The 17243-nt window shown below is 43.7% G+C and overlaps 1 long non-coding RNA gene across 1 annotated transcript in view; it reads left to right on the plus strand.

Moving 5' to 3' along the window:
• The first annotated feature begins 246 nt into the window (after positions 1 to 246).
• LOC138853502 (uncharacterized) overlaps positions 247 to 17243 on the plus strand; it is a 122278-nt gene continuing 105281 nt past the window's right edge. The window contains exon 1 of the long non-coding RNA XR_011392674.1: positions 247 to 620. This is a non-coding gene — a long non-coding RNA (uncharacterized lncRNA). The remainder of the gene's footprint in view (positions 621 to 17243) is intronic.

Consider the following 17243-nt stretch of genomic DNA (forward strand, 5'->3'; position numbering starts at 1 on the left):
ATATATATATATATATATATATACAAAGGCCAAATTGTCTATAAAAGCACACACAAAACCATTACACATGTGATTTTGAAAAGTGTATTTATAAACGGCAGTCTTTGTCTCACTGTGTATCGTGAGACTACTCATGAGGTACCGGGATATCACGCTGATTGGCGAATAATTCAACATATACAGAACATAATAGTGAATAATAGTAGCAGTTGTCAATTGACGATCATGTCCGTAGGTCTGCCCAGTTACAAGTTATTGGTTGACACCATAAAACTAGAGTCAAACAGTCCGGTATAAGTGAAGTGAATTTATATAATAGTGCTTCAGAAAGTTGAGGGTTGAGACTTCAGAAAGACGGGTTCAGTTTACGCCACTTAGTCATTCTATAGCTGTGGTGGTGACAACCAACATGAGTCGTGTGCTCCAGAAAAATTAAGATTTTTCTGGTGATGAACTCAGGATAACCTCAACACAACATACAGTGTTTAGACAATTAATGCTATATAATGTACAGTTAGATTGTATGCGTGAAGTTATATAATGGAGCTATATAATGCACAATTAAGATGGTATTCGTGGAGATATAAACGTGCAGGAGGACGGGTTCTTCCGTGACGCAGGTATGTTCCAAAGTTGGTTAATTGGATTTAAAGTATCGAGTACATTAAGGTTATTAAGGATGCATATAACCTGTTTACCACAGATAATGGAGGTTTTTAATTTCGAAATTTATATATGCTGAGCTATATATTGTTCCACGTATATGTTCACTGTTGGTGTCATTGTGTAACACGAATGACGTAATCGAAGTAATTGTTAAAATTAAAAATCAGAATCTAGTTATTAAATTTGAATATAAATCAGTTGATAGAACTCGGCGGTTCACTGTTGTTAGATTTTATACAATGAATGAAGAATGTATCTTCTGATCGAACTCAAACTTTTATTAGTAATTACTCAAAGGAAACTTGGCTTTGATATTTGTGTTGGCTGGATTTTAATTTACCACTTTTATTAAATAAATTGGCTTCCACTTCAATATCTAAAGAATGTCTCTTCTGCTTGACTTTACACATTAAGATTAGATTTATTTTGGTCAGCGTGGGTCCTAATTTTCCATTTTCAATAACATGGGAAAATTTAAATGCTGGTTTTCATGTAATAATTTCTCATTTGACTGACTACAAATCCTCACTGTTATTTACTTAATATAACAACTGCTGAGATGCTGACGTAGTTTGCCATATTGATCTTTATGATGTTAAAACATAAAGCCTTTTCCGAATGGCTTTAAATTTTTGGAACTTGAATTATATTTAAGCAATATAGGTTCCTAATTTGCCTTTGCATTGAGGAAATTTGGATATTAAGTTCAGTGTGAAAACTTGACTCCTCCTAATTCGCATCAAATTTTCAATGCTGATAATCAACTACGGCTAAATCTAATACCAAATTCTCCGCTAGTCCTGTCTAATGAGTTTCCTGATAGGGATGTCACTCGCAAACATGTAAAATTTAACTTTAAATGCCAAGTTAAATATGCTAAACCAGTCATTAACATGGCTAACAAGCAATTAAAAGAAATCTATTTTCCGAAGTTTTCACGTTCTGAGCTGTTCAAACTCGTCTAACGTATTACCAAAATGGGTAAACGTCTGGTGAAAAGTCGTAGAAACTAAAACTAGTGAAGAGTGAACCTCTTCTGTTGAGTACTGACCTCTTCAAGTGGGGCTCCTTGGCGCGGTGAAGAGGCTCTTGATCTGAGGAATTAGACCTTTAGGTCTCCTTCCTCAGACAGAGCCTAATTACTCCCTTTCCCGATCCCATCCTCCTCATCCCCCCCTTTCATTTTCCTCCTCTCTCCATCCCTCCCTTATTCCCTTCCTGTTTTCAGCCTATGGGATTCCCTACAGGCACTCTATTTCCTAAGTAGGAGGATGGGTACCGTGGTCCATCCTATTCCGTTGAGGTCCGTGGCGGTGGTGTTGTTTGCCGTGGAATCTGGATCACCTGGGGATGTCCCTATTCCTCTCCAGTCTCCTGGGGGGAGTATTTGGGTGTCTTTCGGGTTGCAGGTGTATCTCTGGAAGCTGTGTTTTGGATTCCAGGGGGTGGTGGCCGAAGGAGGTATGCTTTCTGGTGGGTATCCCGACGCCCTCTCTTAAGTCCATCGAGGTGGCTTGGTAGATGTGAGGGTGTTATCCCAGATTGCTAGTTTACTGGGATAAAGGGTAGGGTATGACACGGATTTCATGCTGCATCTTCGGTGCTGGGGCCTTTTCATTCCTCCTAGAAGCTATCCCTCCACGCTCTCCCCCTTTTTTTTTTTTTATACAGAGAAAGAAGTGACATAACCATGTAGTCTCAAATCCATGAAACAGGTACCCCTGGGCCCCTTTCCACTACTGCACCTTGTTCCAACCCTACCTCTTTATTTAACCACTCTTTGGATATTTCTAATGCCCCTGTACCTCCTGCTGGTGCCGTTTCGTCACCTGCTCCAGGCATCAGGGTTCCGCCTGCTGCTTCTACGGTGCGTCGATTTTCGGATTGCCCGCCCGTCCCACACTGCATCAATTCGGTCCCACACCTGAACGCCCAAGACCCATTACCTGATGATACTCCGTCGCATCCTTCTCATTCTGCCCAAAAATGACCGGCACGACACTCCTTTCCCTTACATGCTATGCTTCAAAATACACAAAGGACTTAGCTTTCTATTCTGCGACTGACTTCTCCTGGCTATCTTTTTTCAGTCATAGTATTTGCAAGGTGCTACTATGCCATGTTGGTCAAGATATATCCTTTCATGTTTTGAAAAGTGATACACGTATCATCATGGTCCAGAATGCTAGCCAAGGTCACGATATTTTTCTACTTACAACTATGGATGCTGTTCCTGAAACCGTTGAAAAACATAATTCTCTCAAACCAAACCACGGGAGAGGTTAGAACCCGTGATCAGAGAGTAACAAAACTACAGACCGTTGCGTTAGCCACTGGACCAGCTGGCTACAATAAGATTCATCCAGCTAGGTATATTTCTACAGCATAGGAAGGTTAACCTTCCTATTTCTACACTATAGGAAGGTTAACCTTCCTATAGTGTAGAAATATACCTAGTAAGATTAATCTTATTGTAGCTAGCTGGTCCAGTGGCTAACGCGACGGTCTGAAGTTTTGTGACCCTCTAATCGGGGGTTCTAACCCCAACCGTGGTAAGGTGTGTGTGCAGTCGTGTCATTCCGAGTTCATGAGTCATCATTCTCTCAATTCATGTAGCGGCACTGTCATTCTACTCAAACCTTTTTCCAACAAAATTTCCATACATGTGGTGATGACATTCAGGAACACCTTGAGCTCCAAGACCTCTCAATTCTGAAAGTAGACACTCATGTCCTCCCTGCCTGCAGGCAGAGACGTTACCCTTGCAATGTAGCTCTCTTAACTTTTGACTGCCTTGAGCTTCTGTTCTCCGTTTACATAGCGGGACACCATTTACAAGTTCGCAAGGTGATCCCTACACCGCAACAGTGTAGAAATTGCTGGCGTTTTGCTCATCCAGCAAAATATTGCAGATCCATAGCCTAATGTCCAGTCTGTGGTGCCGATGATCATACCAATAAGGCTTGCAGTCTACCTCCCTCTTGCCTTAGTTGTCATGAGGCTCGCCCATCTTACTCACGTTGTTGCCAAGTTTACTTAAATGAGCGAGAAATCCATTGCCTCAAAGAGGCAGAAAACTTCCCATATGCCTTGGCAGTCTCTCATCTACGCCTCCTGGGGAAACGTCCCTGTATTTCTTATTCTTGAGTTACTAAATCTCCCCCCTCCTCTGGGGTCTTACAACGTCATTCAACATCGTTGTCCTCTGAAACACTTGAAACTATCTCCGTTTGCACAACTCCTATCTTCACAGCGCCCCAATCCTTCTCTGCTTGATCGGTTTCCGCGCTCTCCACATGTGGATTTTTCTAATCTTTCTAGTCTATAAATACCTCGACCTTCAGATTTCTAGTAACTTTCTCTTCGTTAATCATGGCTTATTTACAGTAGAATATTCACGGCCTCAGAGGTAATCATGGTGAGCTTCAAATGTTACTCTCCCAGTTTTCCGCTGTTTGTGTTTGTTTACAAGAACCCAGATTATGCTCCGCTGTTATCCATCCCATCCCGGGCTATGATTTATTATATTCCTCGGATCCTTTTTCCGATGGAACCTTTAATGAAAGTGCACTTCTTATATGCACTGGTATTCTATACCATCAGCTCTTTGCTCAAACTGCGCTGCATTACACAGGGGGGGGGGACTCCAGAAGACAACACCGGAGATGGTAGGCGGGGGGACTGCCAAGGATGAAGATCTCCTAGCTCTCTGGAATAAGGGATACAAGGAGATTCCTTTGAAGTCGGAGCCGAGACCCAACCATAGCATAAGTAAGGCCTTCGCTCTCCCTAAGACAATGGGGTTACTCGTTCATTACGATAGACCTGACAACGGCATGAAAAAGAAGGACGAGGTTCATTGCAATTGAAAAGTGGACGGAAGAATGCAATATGTATCGGTATGACCTGAGGCACCGCAGACCAGGCACTCCTCCGCAGATCTACAGTATTTTGTGGGATGTCCAAAGCGCTAGCAATTTAAATACGGTTGGGGAGTAAGGACCACTTTATGGACCTTTAGGCGATGGCCAGCGATATAATGGGAGAACGGGAGTTCACGGCAGTCAATGGTTAAGCGCGCGATGTTACTATGCCAACGAGCGGTCAGGACATGTGTATTCACTTTGAGAATAGGAAGGTCCTGAGGGGCTAATTGCTCCAAAATATCACCACAAGACAAAATCACACTGTACGTAGTAAAACCACTGTACCACTGCAAGAAGTGAGAGTAGCGTGCTTGTGAACTGTGATTGGAATGTTATCTATGGAAGTAATATGGGAAAGATCATAAGCTTGTTCTGCATTCTGAATTTTAACAGTGCATGCACCGCTTCAAAGAACGTGAAAGGATATATTTTAGCCCACGTGTCGTAAAAGAGCTTTACAAATACTATGGTCAGAAGGATAATCAGTTGAAGATGTCTGTTGTAGGGAAAAGAATTTAGTTCACTGCATGCTTGTAAAGATGGTACATAAAGATAATGGGTATCATGTAGGTCATTTCTGGATAGAAAGTAGACATCCAAGAAGTGTCGTCAGTAAATAGTCTGAAACGTTTAGGCGTAGTACCATGGGTGGTCCGACCCGTGATAGGTGAGCGATCCAAAAACCGTTGCACCACATTAGGGGAAGCCGGACGCATAGTTAGAGGTGCGCAAGAGGCACAGGCACTAACAGAAATGGGTGGAGACCCAGCACCTGGAGCAGGTGACTAAGCATCACCAACAGAAGGTACACGGGTTTGGGAAGAAAGTAGAGAATGGTTCAGTAACAAAGCCGAGTCAGAACAAGATGTGATGATAAAAAGCAGCCTGGTAGGAGGAGGGTTATTGTGGAATGAAGACTCCATGATGGGACATTATTGTTATTATTCTTTAAGAAAAAAAATGAAAGAAAAACAAGGGGGACAGCAGAGGGACTCACTAGAAGGCATGCAAGGGCCACATGTTCCTCCTCTCATCCAAGAAGACTTGGATACCACAAGAAGTGCAGATGCAGCATGGAACCCGTACCATACCCTACCTGTCACGCCAGTAACTTCACATTTACCGAGCCACTTCGGTGGACAAAAGAGGGCGGTTGGAAACCAGCCACAGAGCATACCTCCTGCTGCCACCTCCCAGAAACGACAGGCAGCCTCTGGAGATACATCTATCATCTGCAGGACACCCCACCCACTTCTCGAAAATCCGGAAAGGGATAGGGCACCTCCAAATAATCCAGATTCCACGGCAAACTGCACCACAACCGAGGACCCTCACATAACGGGATGTACCCCAGCACACTTTCCCCTAACTAGAAATCATAATGCCAGAGGGGAGGACCCCAGAGGTTACAAAAGGGACGGGGAAAAGGGGAGGATTGGGAAGAAAGTGGGAATGGGGAGGATGGGAGAGGGAAGGGAGGATTGGGGGGGCTTAATCAGGTTCGGTCTGAGGAAGAAGACCAAAGGTCTAATTCCTCAGACCGACAGCCTCTTCGTCACAACAGGGACCAATTTTATGCCCAATGTTTGTAATATACATTAATTACCTTGACGAAGGAATAACTAGTGATATGAGCAAATTCTGATGACACAGACAGGCAGGATAATTGATTCGGAGGATTTAGACAAACTCGTGTCGTGGTCATAAAAGTGGCAGATGAAGTTCAATACCGATAAATGCAAACTCCTGAAGTTCAGGAATGAAAAAATAAGACATGTGCAACAGTTACATACCTTAATTCCGAAACGTTTCGTCTAAACAGTAGGCTTCTTCAGTCCAGTACTTAAAAGTTAGCACAAGTACAAGAGATGTGAAGATGATGTAATCAGTCCACCACCCTTGAAGATGTAGTTTTACATGTGGTCAGTCCCTTAGCTTGGAGAAATTTTGTTTCATAGCCCGGAACAATAAAGTTAAAGTGACAGTATGGAGACATACTGGCAAGAGGCGAGTTGTAGTCCACTAGCAGAAGAGAGAATGTGATCATTGAGAGGACAAGTTCCTCTCAATTACATCCTCTCTCACTAAAAAAAAAAAATTGTTCAAAGTGTTTTCTGTACCGAGATACCGTTGTGTTGCAGTGTCTGACAGTGAACATGAAAATAGCATACAACACCAACAGGTTGATAAGACATGTACAATATGTGCAGCAGACGAAGACCGCCACTGGTAGATGTGATTCCCCAGTGGTCAGTCGTCAGTGTTCAGTGGTCAGTCGTCACGTGAGGTCACAGACCCTGAGCTGCTTGGGGATTAGCGTGGACGGTTACAAAGCATGGCTTGCTTCTACAGTGTTTTAAAAGCTGAGGTTGGAGAGTTGAAGGAGGAGGTCTTGCTTCTCCAGGAGGAGATTAGGAGGCTGAAGGTCCACCTCAATGGGCCTGGGAGAGAGTGTGAGGTGGTTGGAGATGTGGGGAATGAGGCTTCTAGCAGTGAGGTGCAGTCTGTCTCTCACTGTGAGGAGGCTGTTGGTGGGGTGGTAGCAACGGCTACCAGCAGTGAGGTGCAGCCCAGCACCTGCTACAAGTGGCGAGTTGTTCACAGTAATGGGAGGCGCATCAGAGTAAGGAAAGTTAAGAGTGCAGATCTGAAGGTAGGAAATCGCTTCTCTGTTCTCCAGGATGAATGTACTTCAGTGGCCAGTGAAGGTAAGGGTACTACTGCCCCTGCTAATGAAGGTAAGCGCATTCTTGTGGTTGGTGACTCTCAGGTAAGATATGTTGATCGTGCTTTTTGTAATAGGAATAAGAAGATGAGAGATAGAGTGTGCTTCCCTGGAGCTGGTGTTGGGGACATTGTCAACAGACTGGATAATATCATGTCAGGTAATGGGAACAAGCCCATTATCTGTCTCAGTGCTGGTGGAAATGATATTGGGAAGGGTAGGAGAGAAGAGCTGCTAGATAAGTACAGGTCAGCTATAGATTTCATTAAGTCTAAGGGAGGGATCCCAATCATATGTAGCATCTTGCCTAGAAGGGGAGTAGGAAATGAATGGTTGTCTAGGGCAATTGGTGTAAATTGCTGGCTAGACAGATACTGCAAGGAACTTGCAATCCCATTCATTGACAACTGGAACAACTTTTATGGCAAACATGATATGTATGCAAGGGATGGGGTTCATCTCTCTGGGGCAGGGGTGGTAGCACTTGCAGACTCGATTGAGAAGGCCATTGGTGAAATGCCTATGATTTTAAACTGATGGAAGATAGAGGTATGGGTGTGTGTGGGAAACAAGCAGGTTGCAACACTAGGGTTGGAAACAGTAAATGTATAAAAGGCATTCAGCATGAAGTTATAAATAAAGACAATAGAACAGGTCAGCAAACAAAGGGGGACAGCAGAGGGCAGCAAGGGACTAGCTCCCTTAAGGTTTACTATACTAATAGCAGGAGTGTTAGAAATAAGATAGATGAGCTAAGATTAATTGCAAGTGCAGGAAACATAGATATTATTGCTATAACAGAGACCTGGCTCAATCTGAAAGATAGAGAGATGCCCTCTGAATGTCACATACAAGGCTATAAATTATTCCACACTGACAGGGTCAACAGGAAAGGTGGTGGAGTAGCGATGTATGTCAGAGACAATTTAAATTGTTGTGTTAGACAAGATATTAAATTAGAAGCGTCAGCCACTGAATCTGTTTGGTTACAGCTTCTCGAGGGCCGAGAAAAACTAATTTTGGGTGTGATTTACAGGGCCCCAAATCTTGATAGGGAGTGCAGTAAACTTCTATGGGACGAAATTCGTAAGGCATCTACATACGAAAATGTTGTGCTAATGGGAGATTTCAACTATAGACAGATTGACTGGAGCAATTTGACAGGAAATTTAGAGTCGGGTGACTTTCTTGATACGATCCAGGATTGTTTTTTAAAACAGTTTGTGACAGAGCCAACTAGGGGAAATAACCTCCTTGACTTGGTTCTTGCCAGTAGGGAAACACTAATTAATAATCTTGAGGTTAATGATGAGTTTGGGGAGAGTGATCACAAATCACTCAGTTTTAACATATCATGGAATTCCCCTAATAATGGCAATCAAGTCTCCGTCCCTGACTTTCGCTTGGCTGATTTCATAGGACTGAAAAATTACTTAGGTGGGCTGAACTGGAATGACCTGACTAGGGGTCAGGTAGGTGGTGATGGTTGCCGATATGATGCTTTCCAGGGCATAGTTCTAGCTGCTCAGTCAAATTATGTTCCAAATAGGGAAATCAGATCAAACAAAAATGATCCTAAATGGATGAATAATAGATTAAAATATCTGATTGGTCAAAAGAGAGGCATATATAGGCAAATCAAAAGAGGAGAGGGGCAATTAAGAAATCGATATATTCAGTTAAAGAGAGAAATAAAAAAGGGAATTAGAAAAGCAAATAGAGATTATGAGGTTAAAGTTGCAAGAGAATCGAAGACTAACCCAAAAGGATTCTTTCAGGTATACAGAAGTAAGATCAGGGACAAGATAGGCCCACTCAAAAGTTCCTCGGGTCAGCTCACTGACAGTGATAAGGAAATGTGTAGAATTTTTAACACATACTTCCTCTCAGTTTTTACACAGGAGGATACCAGCGATATTCCAGTAATGATAAATTATGTAGAACAGGACGATAATAAACTGTGCACTATTAGGGTCACAAGTGACATGGTCCTTAGGCAAATAGATAAATTAAAACCTAACAAATCCCCAGGCCCTGATGAACTGTATGCAAGGGTTCTAAAGGAATGTAAAGAGGAGCTTAGCACACCTTTGGCTAATCTTTTCAACATATCACTACAAACTGGCATGGTGCCAGATAAGTGGAAAATGGCAAATGTGATACCTATTTTCAAAACAGGTGACAGGTCCTTAGCTTCGAACTATAGACCAATAAGCCTAACCTCCATAGTGGGAAAATTTATGGAATCAATAATTGCCGAGGCAGTTCGTAGCCACCTTGAAAAGCATAAATTAATCAACGAATCTCAGCATGGTTTTACAAAGGGGCGTTCCTGCCTTACGAATTTATTAACTTTTTTCACTAAGGTATTTGAGGAGGTAGATCATGGTAATGAATATGATATTGTGTATATGGACTTCAGTAAGGCTTTTGACAGGGTCCCACATCAGAGACTATTGAGGAAAATTAAAGCACATGGAATAGGAGGAGAAATTTTTTCCTGGATAGAGGCATGGTTGACAAATAGGCAGCAGAGAGTTTGCATAAATGGGGAGAAATCAGAGTGGGGAAGCGTCACGAGCGGTGTTCCACAGGGGTCAGTGTTGGGCCCCCTGCTGTTCACAATCTACATAAACGACATAGATGAGGGCATAAAGAGCGACATCGGCAAGTTTGCCGATGACACCAAAATAGGCCGTCGAATTCATTCTGACGAGGACATTCGAGCACTCCAGGAAGATTTGAATAGACTGATGCAGTGGTCGGAGAAGTGGCAGATGCAGTTTAATATAGACGAATGCAAAGTTCTAAATGTTGGACAGGACAATAACCATGCCACATATAAACTAAATAATGTAGATCTTAATATTACGGATTGCGAAAAAGATTTAGGAGTTCTGGTTAGCAGTAATCTGAAACCAAGACAACAGTGCATAAGTGTTCGCAATAAAGCTAATAGAATCCTTGGCTTCATATCAAGAAGCATAAATAATAGGAGTCCTCAGGTTGTTCTTCAACTCTATACATCCTTGGTTAGGCCTCATTTAGATTATGCTGCACAGTTTTGGTCACCGTATTACAGAATGGATATAAATTCTCTGGAAAATGTACAAAGGAGGATGACAAAGATGATCCCATGTATCAGAAACCTTCCCTATGAGGATAGACTAAGGGCCCTGAAACTGCACTCTCTAGAAAGACGTAGAATTAGGGGGGATATGATTGAGGTTTATAAGTGGAAGACAGGAATAAATAAAGGGGATGTAAATAGTGTGCTGAAAATATCTAGCCTAGACAGGACTCGCAGCAATGGTTTTAAGTTGGAAAAATTCAGATTCAGGAGGGATATAGGAAAGTACTGGTTTGGTAATAGAGTTGTGGATGAGTGGAACAAACTCCCAAGTACAGTTATAGAGGCCAGAACGTTGTGTAGCTTTAAAAATAGGTTGGATAAATACATGAGTAGATGTGGGTGGGTGTGAGTTGGACCTGATAGCTTGTGCTAACAGGTCGGTTGCCGTGTTCCTCCCTTAAGTCAATGTGACCTGACCTGACTAGGTTGGGTGCATTGGCTTAAGCCGGTAGGGACTTGGACCTGCCTCGCATGGGCCAGTAGGCCTTCTGCAGTGTTCCTTCGTTCTTATGTTCTTCTTATGTTCTTAATTGTATAACATTTATGTACATGTCAGACACTGCAACATGGAAACTTGGTATAGAGGATATCTGCACAACCTTTCTTACTATTGGCCTATTCCCTAGATATAACCTACTTAGCAACTAAACTCCAGTAACTAGTTTAGTCAGGAACTTAAAAATATTACAAATTTCCTGTTAACATGGAATCCTTGGTTCCCATTAGCTAACTGAGTGCCGTCAAGGGGTCCAGGTCTCAAGTGCTTACTCCATCCAGCTGTCTTTGGTCAATGACGCTGGTATTTATCTCTGATGTATTTACCTGCAATTTAAACTGTACCGTCTTGCTAGCTAAATGCTTTATGTATTCTCATATGTGCTTAAATTTACAGTATTGAATTATAAACTTGGTTTTTGAGACAAATTATGTACAACACAGGAGGATTTATTGAGGCCGGCAAGGTCTTTGACAAACTTCCTTCCACGTTAACCTTTTGAGGTAAATTCCCAAGTGAGGGATTTTATTATAAATAAGCACTGAATTTTAAGAATAGTTAACTCGAGTGCAGCGCAATGCACATATTGTTTAATGGTACGTTGATGATCTGTATAATGTGTGAAGGTGTTGAGGCCTTTCAAACCCTCAAAGAGCTTTTGAAGGGGTTCTCCTCCTTATGAAAAGAAAGCAAATAAATTATTATAAAATAAGATAAACTTTCTAATGAATAAACAAATATTATTCAAATATAAAACAAACGGGAAATAGTCCTAACTGAAGCAAATTAGGAAAAATTCAATGAATAAATCAATAAAATGAACAAGCCTAATATGTATAGAAAGATTGAGTCTGCCGGTGTTGTGGCAAGGCGCACAGGTATCACTTAAGTGTAATGGGACGCAGAAGATAGTATAATGAGGTCACAGATGGTCGTTACTATGGTGAAGTCCAGCAATAGACGGTTACAATGCTGGTTATCTGCTGTCCGTAGTAGTCAACTGGAAATCTGCAACAGTATAAAGGATATGGCCAGTTCTTCAATATGTTACCCAGATAGTAGCTTTGTCCTCGTAGTATAGAAAAACGGCTGTTGACCTGCCCAATAGTGGTGTAACGGCAAAGTTTTTTGTGATGATGCAGGAGTGTAGATCCAAAGATGAATGAACAGCAAGAGTGTCCAAGTCTGTATATTATTTGTTCTGACCTATTAGAATTAGGCCAATGCCACTCTTCTCATCCCACAACCGGTGGGTGGCACTAACCATCCCGCAAGGCTGAGGAAGAAAAAAAAAAAGGAAATTACAAGCCGAACAAGAAGTCATTCACATGATAAGCTGAAGGCCTTTAAAAGAAATGGTGATGACTAAATATTACCCAAGTCCAGACAAAAGTAAAACATAAATTAAGTAAAACTAAACATTGAATTTCCTCGACTTACAAACTTGATGAGAGCAGGAAGCCAAGTGACGCTACTCTGTCTGCAAGGGTTCCTTGTTGCCTCTCACCCGGGGGGGGGGGGGGGGCAGAGTATAAGGTAACTACTCACATACCCCTTTCTGAACAGTCATACTACCAGTCATATTTCCTCCACCATTCAGTCTTCCACTCTTATTTAATGAACTTTTAGCCCTCACATAATGAAATTGATATCTTACGCTGGACTAAAACTGTAATATTCAATTCGCTGCCTGACCACGGTAGAGTGCGGTTGTGCTCTGCACTCCTCTGCTGTTTGTAGGCGAGCTCCCTTGTCAGTTACCTGGCTGCAGTGGTGTGAAGTGGTGCTGTCACACCTCGGCTAACAACATAAGTGCACTGTGATTGTCAAGATGGCGGTTAGTCTGAGACGCCGGATAAATACTGTAGGCATTGAGCTACTTAAAGGAACGATAACGCCCAGTTCTGCGCAAGTCTTATTGCCAAAGATCATCCGGGAGACATATGACGTACAAGACAGTGACTTGTGTGGTGTAGCATTGAACGGAGGACAACGAATTTTCGTCAAACTGCTATCTGCAACGGTTTATGAATCGTTAGTCACCAGGTTTCAGGACGTGAGTCTTAACGTCACACCAGCTGTCAGTGTAAGAATGGTAGATGTTTCACGGCATTATACGTGGATCAAGTTACGCAACGTTCCCTTTCAGGCGGACGAGGCGGATATAAGGAAAGTTTTTGAGACGTATGGGACGGTGCATTATGCTCAACATGGTACGTGGGCGGCAGGTGCCTATGCTGGTTTTCCAGAGGGTTCTTTCAACCTCAAAATGACTTTGAGGCACCCAATACCGTCCTACGTGTATCTCCAAAATTTCAGGACGCCGGTCATGGTAATGTACCCAGGACAACGACGTACATGCCGCCTATGTGGTGAGTATGATCACATAGCGGCGACCTGTGACAAGCGAAGACGTGTGTCTGGACCTGTGGTGGACGTCGCAGCCCCTGCTTCACAGGTGGCAGGTGAGAAACAAACATCGGATGGAGGGCGTGGTGTTTTGTGGAGCGAGATAGTGGATCGGGCACACAGGACTGGCGGTGATTTGGAGTTCCTCCCCCAGCTGCCTGATCAGGTGTCGTCTCCTGTGGATAAGGAGGAGCAGCAATTACAGGAGAAGGTTCTTGAGATTGAGGAGGAATTGGTGGAGGTGTTGAAGACTTTGTCACCGCCAGAGAGGGACGTTACATCTGAGCGTGGTGTCATCGGAGAGTCGTCGCTTCCAGAAAGTCGGAGACATGATAGTTTGGGACGTGATGGTGGTTTGGAGTCGTCCGTTGAATCATTAAACCATTCTCAGGTAGAGGTGGAGGTTCATCGAGAGTCAATATCTGACCAAGAAATGTGTAACATGACGGTCACGAGAAAGAGGGCGGCTACGTCAGATTCTGATGACGTGCTTACGCCTGCACAACGGAGGTGAAGTGTGAAGGTAGTGGTGTAGGTGGTGGTAGCCATGATAGGAGGCACCGGAAGAAGGGGGGAGGGAAAGAGAGCACTCTGAAGGTGTCAAACTTAAATTCAAGCTCTGGAGTTGTAAAGAGTGATGAGAGGAAGCAGGGGTGGAAACTTTAATAGGCCTTAGGTGTATGTAAATGTTAATGGGTTATGTAGCGGTATGAAGAGAAATTGGTTTCTTAATTTCCTGAATAAATCTAGAGTGGATGTTGTGTTCCTGCAGGAGCAAATTTTAAAGAGGGTAGGGTGTTGGAGGTGGCAGGATTTCGAGTAGTTACCCTGCCATCTCCCCGTCTAAAAGGTGGTGTGGGAATTTTAATAAGGGAGACGAGCCCATTTGTTTTGCAGAGAAGTGAGGGAGTAGGGGGAGGGAGGGTGTTGCGTGTGGATGGGTGGTGGATGGGTAAGCGTGTGTCTTTTGTGAGTGTGTATGCGCCGGCAGAAAATAACATAAAGGTAAAGAATGATTTTGTGTGTGAGGATCTTGTGTTTTTCGTAAGTGCACTGCCAGAGGTGGCGATAGTTGGTGGGGACTGGAATAGTGTAATCAGGGTGGCTGATGTGGACCCAAAAGGGGCTGGATATACGTCTGTGGCTCTTAGGGATTTATTAAGGGATGTTAGGTTACGTGATGCCTTGAAGGGGGGCGGTGTGGGAGACTGAATATACGTTTGTTAGGAGTGGATATGCTGCGAGACTAGATAGAGTGTACCTTTCTCAGGGAGTGGATGTGAAATCTTTCAGTATTGTGGAGGCTACAATGTCAGATCATAGGGCAGTGGTGGTGGAGGTTGGGTGGGGGACGCTCGCGGACATATATAGAAGTTATTGGAAATTAAATATAAGTGTGTTAGGTGATGAGGAGGGGTTGGAGGGGTTTTCAGTCCTATGGAGGGAGCTTAGTGTGGAAGAACAGGGAGTGGATGACATTGTGACATGGTGGGATTGTGTTGCAAAAGAAAGGATTAGAAAGTTTTATGTGAGAGAAGGAAAACGTATTAATAATTTAAAACATGGACTGGCTAACTATTTAGAGGATAGGTTAAGAGGTTGCTATGGGCGGGGGGTGGGGGGGAATAATTTTCCTATGGATGAAATAGCTGAAATAAAGGGGAGGCTGAGGGTGTTACAAAATGAAAGGTTTCAAGCTGTAAGGGTGCAGGCAGGGGTGGAAGAAGTGCTTTGGGGCGACAAGCCGTCAGCTTGTGTTTTGCGGCATCAAAAGCAAAGGCAGGCGGTGATAGCTATTCCATGTTTAGAGATAACGGAGATGGTTTGGAATTATAGAGCAGGGCAGGAGATACGAACCACGAAGGGGATATGTGCGTATGCGGAGGCTTGGTACGAGAAGTACTGGAACAGTGGGGGGGTGGGTGACATGGCGTTGGACAAGGTGTGTACGTATGTGACGTGTAATTTAGGAAATAGTGATAGAAAGGCTTTAGGTGGGACTATTACGGCAGAGGAAATACAGAATGCGTTAAGGGGAATGAGGAAGGGTAAAGTGCCGGGTATTGACGGTCTCCCAGTAGAATTTTATTTACAACATTGGACGTTAATAAGGGGATTTATAGTTAGGTTATTTAATCGTATGAAGGAGAAGGGTAAGTTGGGGGAGAAGCAGGTAACAGCAGTTGTAGTGTTGGTCCCGAAGGTCAAGGGGCAGCCCACCCTTCGGGAGTACCGAGCCATATCACTGATGTGTGCAGACTATAAGGTGTTCGCAAAAAATTTAGGTAATAGGTTCAAAGGTGTTGTGATAAGGGTCGTGTCAAAATCGCAGTTTGGGTTGCCGGGAAGGTCGATGACTGAAGGACATGGCATACTGAGAAGTTTTGTGGAAGCTAAGGGTGGGGGTGAAGGGACGGCTTTGTTGGCTCTAGATTGGCAGGGAGCATATGATAGAGTGGAAAGGGGAGCTTTGCAGGTTATACTTAGGAGACAGGGTTTTGGGGAGGAAATAGTCGAGTGTGTAAATACGTTATACAAGGGGGCGAAAATGAGGATACAGATTAATGGGTGTATGGGGAGGGATATTGCAATGGGTAGAGGCCTTAGACAGGGATGCCCCATGTCACAAATATTGTTTGCATGTTTCCAGGACCCCTTTTATAGAATGGTTGACCGCAGCTTATGTACGCCAGGTGAGGGAAGTGTGGGGAGTGGGAGGGCCTGGCCGGGTTTAATTGGATATGTTGACGACACCACTGTTCTCATTCGCGAAGGGATGTCAATGGGAGTTGGACGAGGTTGTGCAATTATTTGGAAGTGCCACGGGAATGCAGGTAAATAGTGCGAAGTCAAGGTGCATGGGATTGGGTTCTTGGGTGGGGGGTGTGGGGGGGAGATGCAATGTTGTTAAAGAATGGGTGATGTCTTTAAAGATTTGTGGTATTATTTATAAGGATGACATGGTTGTGGCGAGGGTGGAAAACTCGGATAGGTTATTGGAAAGGATCGTGGGGCGTCTAGGTGTTCTGAGACCCCAGCACCTAACTCTTATACAGCGAGTGATAGTCGTAAACATTTTATTGTATAGTAAGATTTGGCATGTTGCAGCTGTGTTCCCAATTACAGGGACAGCGATTGCGGGAATTCTAAGACGGGTGTACAAATTTTTGTGGGGTTCACGTTGTGATTGGTTACGGAGGGAAGTTGTAATGTTACCTGTAAGTCAGGGTGGGTTGGGGTTGATGGATTTGAGACGGAGGGCTAAATGTGTGTTTATTAAATGGGAAGTGTTGCGTGAGGGTGTGAACGCGGGGCAGTTGGGAAGGATACACGACAGGCTGGGTGTGTGGTATCGAGGAATGGAGTTCAGGGAATGCGAAATCGTTTTGAGGGCTGTGATGTTGGTTAGGGAACTGAGAAAGGTTCGTATAAGGGTTTTGTGTAGGTTACTTGTAGGTAGGTGCGTTGTCCCAGTTGAGGGTTTGTTCCCCATGTATGCGTGGAAGAGTATTTGGTTTAGATTTAGTAAAATGAAGCTAAACCCTCGGGCGCGTGAGGTGATGTTTCGTTTCCTGCATGGGATCCTTCCGTCTGGTGAGATACTACGAAACAGACAGGTTGTAGAGGGTGGGGGGTGTGGTATCCATGGAGGGGATGAGACCGCGTTCCATGTAGTTTACTTTTGTGAAGGGCTAGAGGAGGTTAGGTGCTGGTTAAGTAGGTTGGTACAGAGGGTGGGGGGCCGTGGGGTGTCGGTTCTGCGTGCTTTAAGTCTAGATATGGGTGGGTTAGACGAGGGTGTCATAAGAGCTTTAGATTATATCATGGTAGATTATATATATATGTCGTGGGTGATGAGGGGGAGAGGGGATAGTGAGGAGAGAAGGA

This window comes from Cherax quadricarinatus, chromosome 32 (assembly GCF_038502225.1).
Source record: "Cherax quadricarinatus isolate ZL_2023a chromosome 32, ASM3850222v1, whole genome shotgun sequence".
NCBI classification, from domain to species: domain Eukaryota; kingdom Metazoa; phylum Arthropoda; class Malacostraca; order Decapoda; family Parastacidae; genus Cherax; species Cherax quadricarinatus.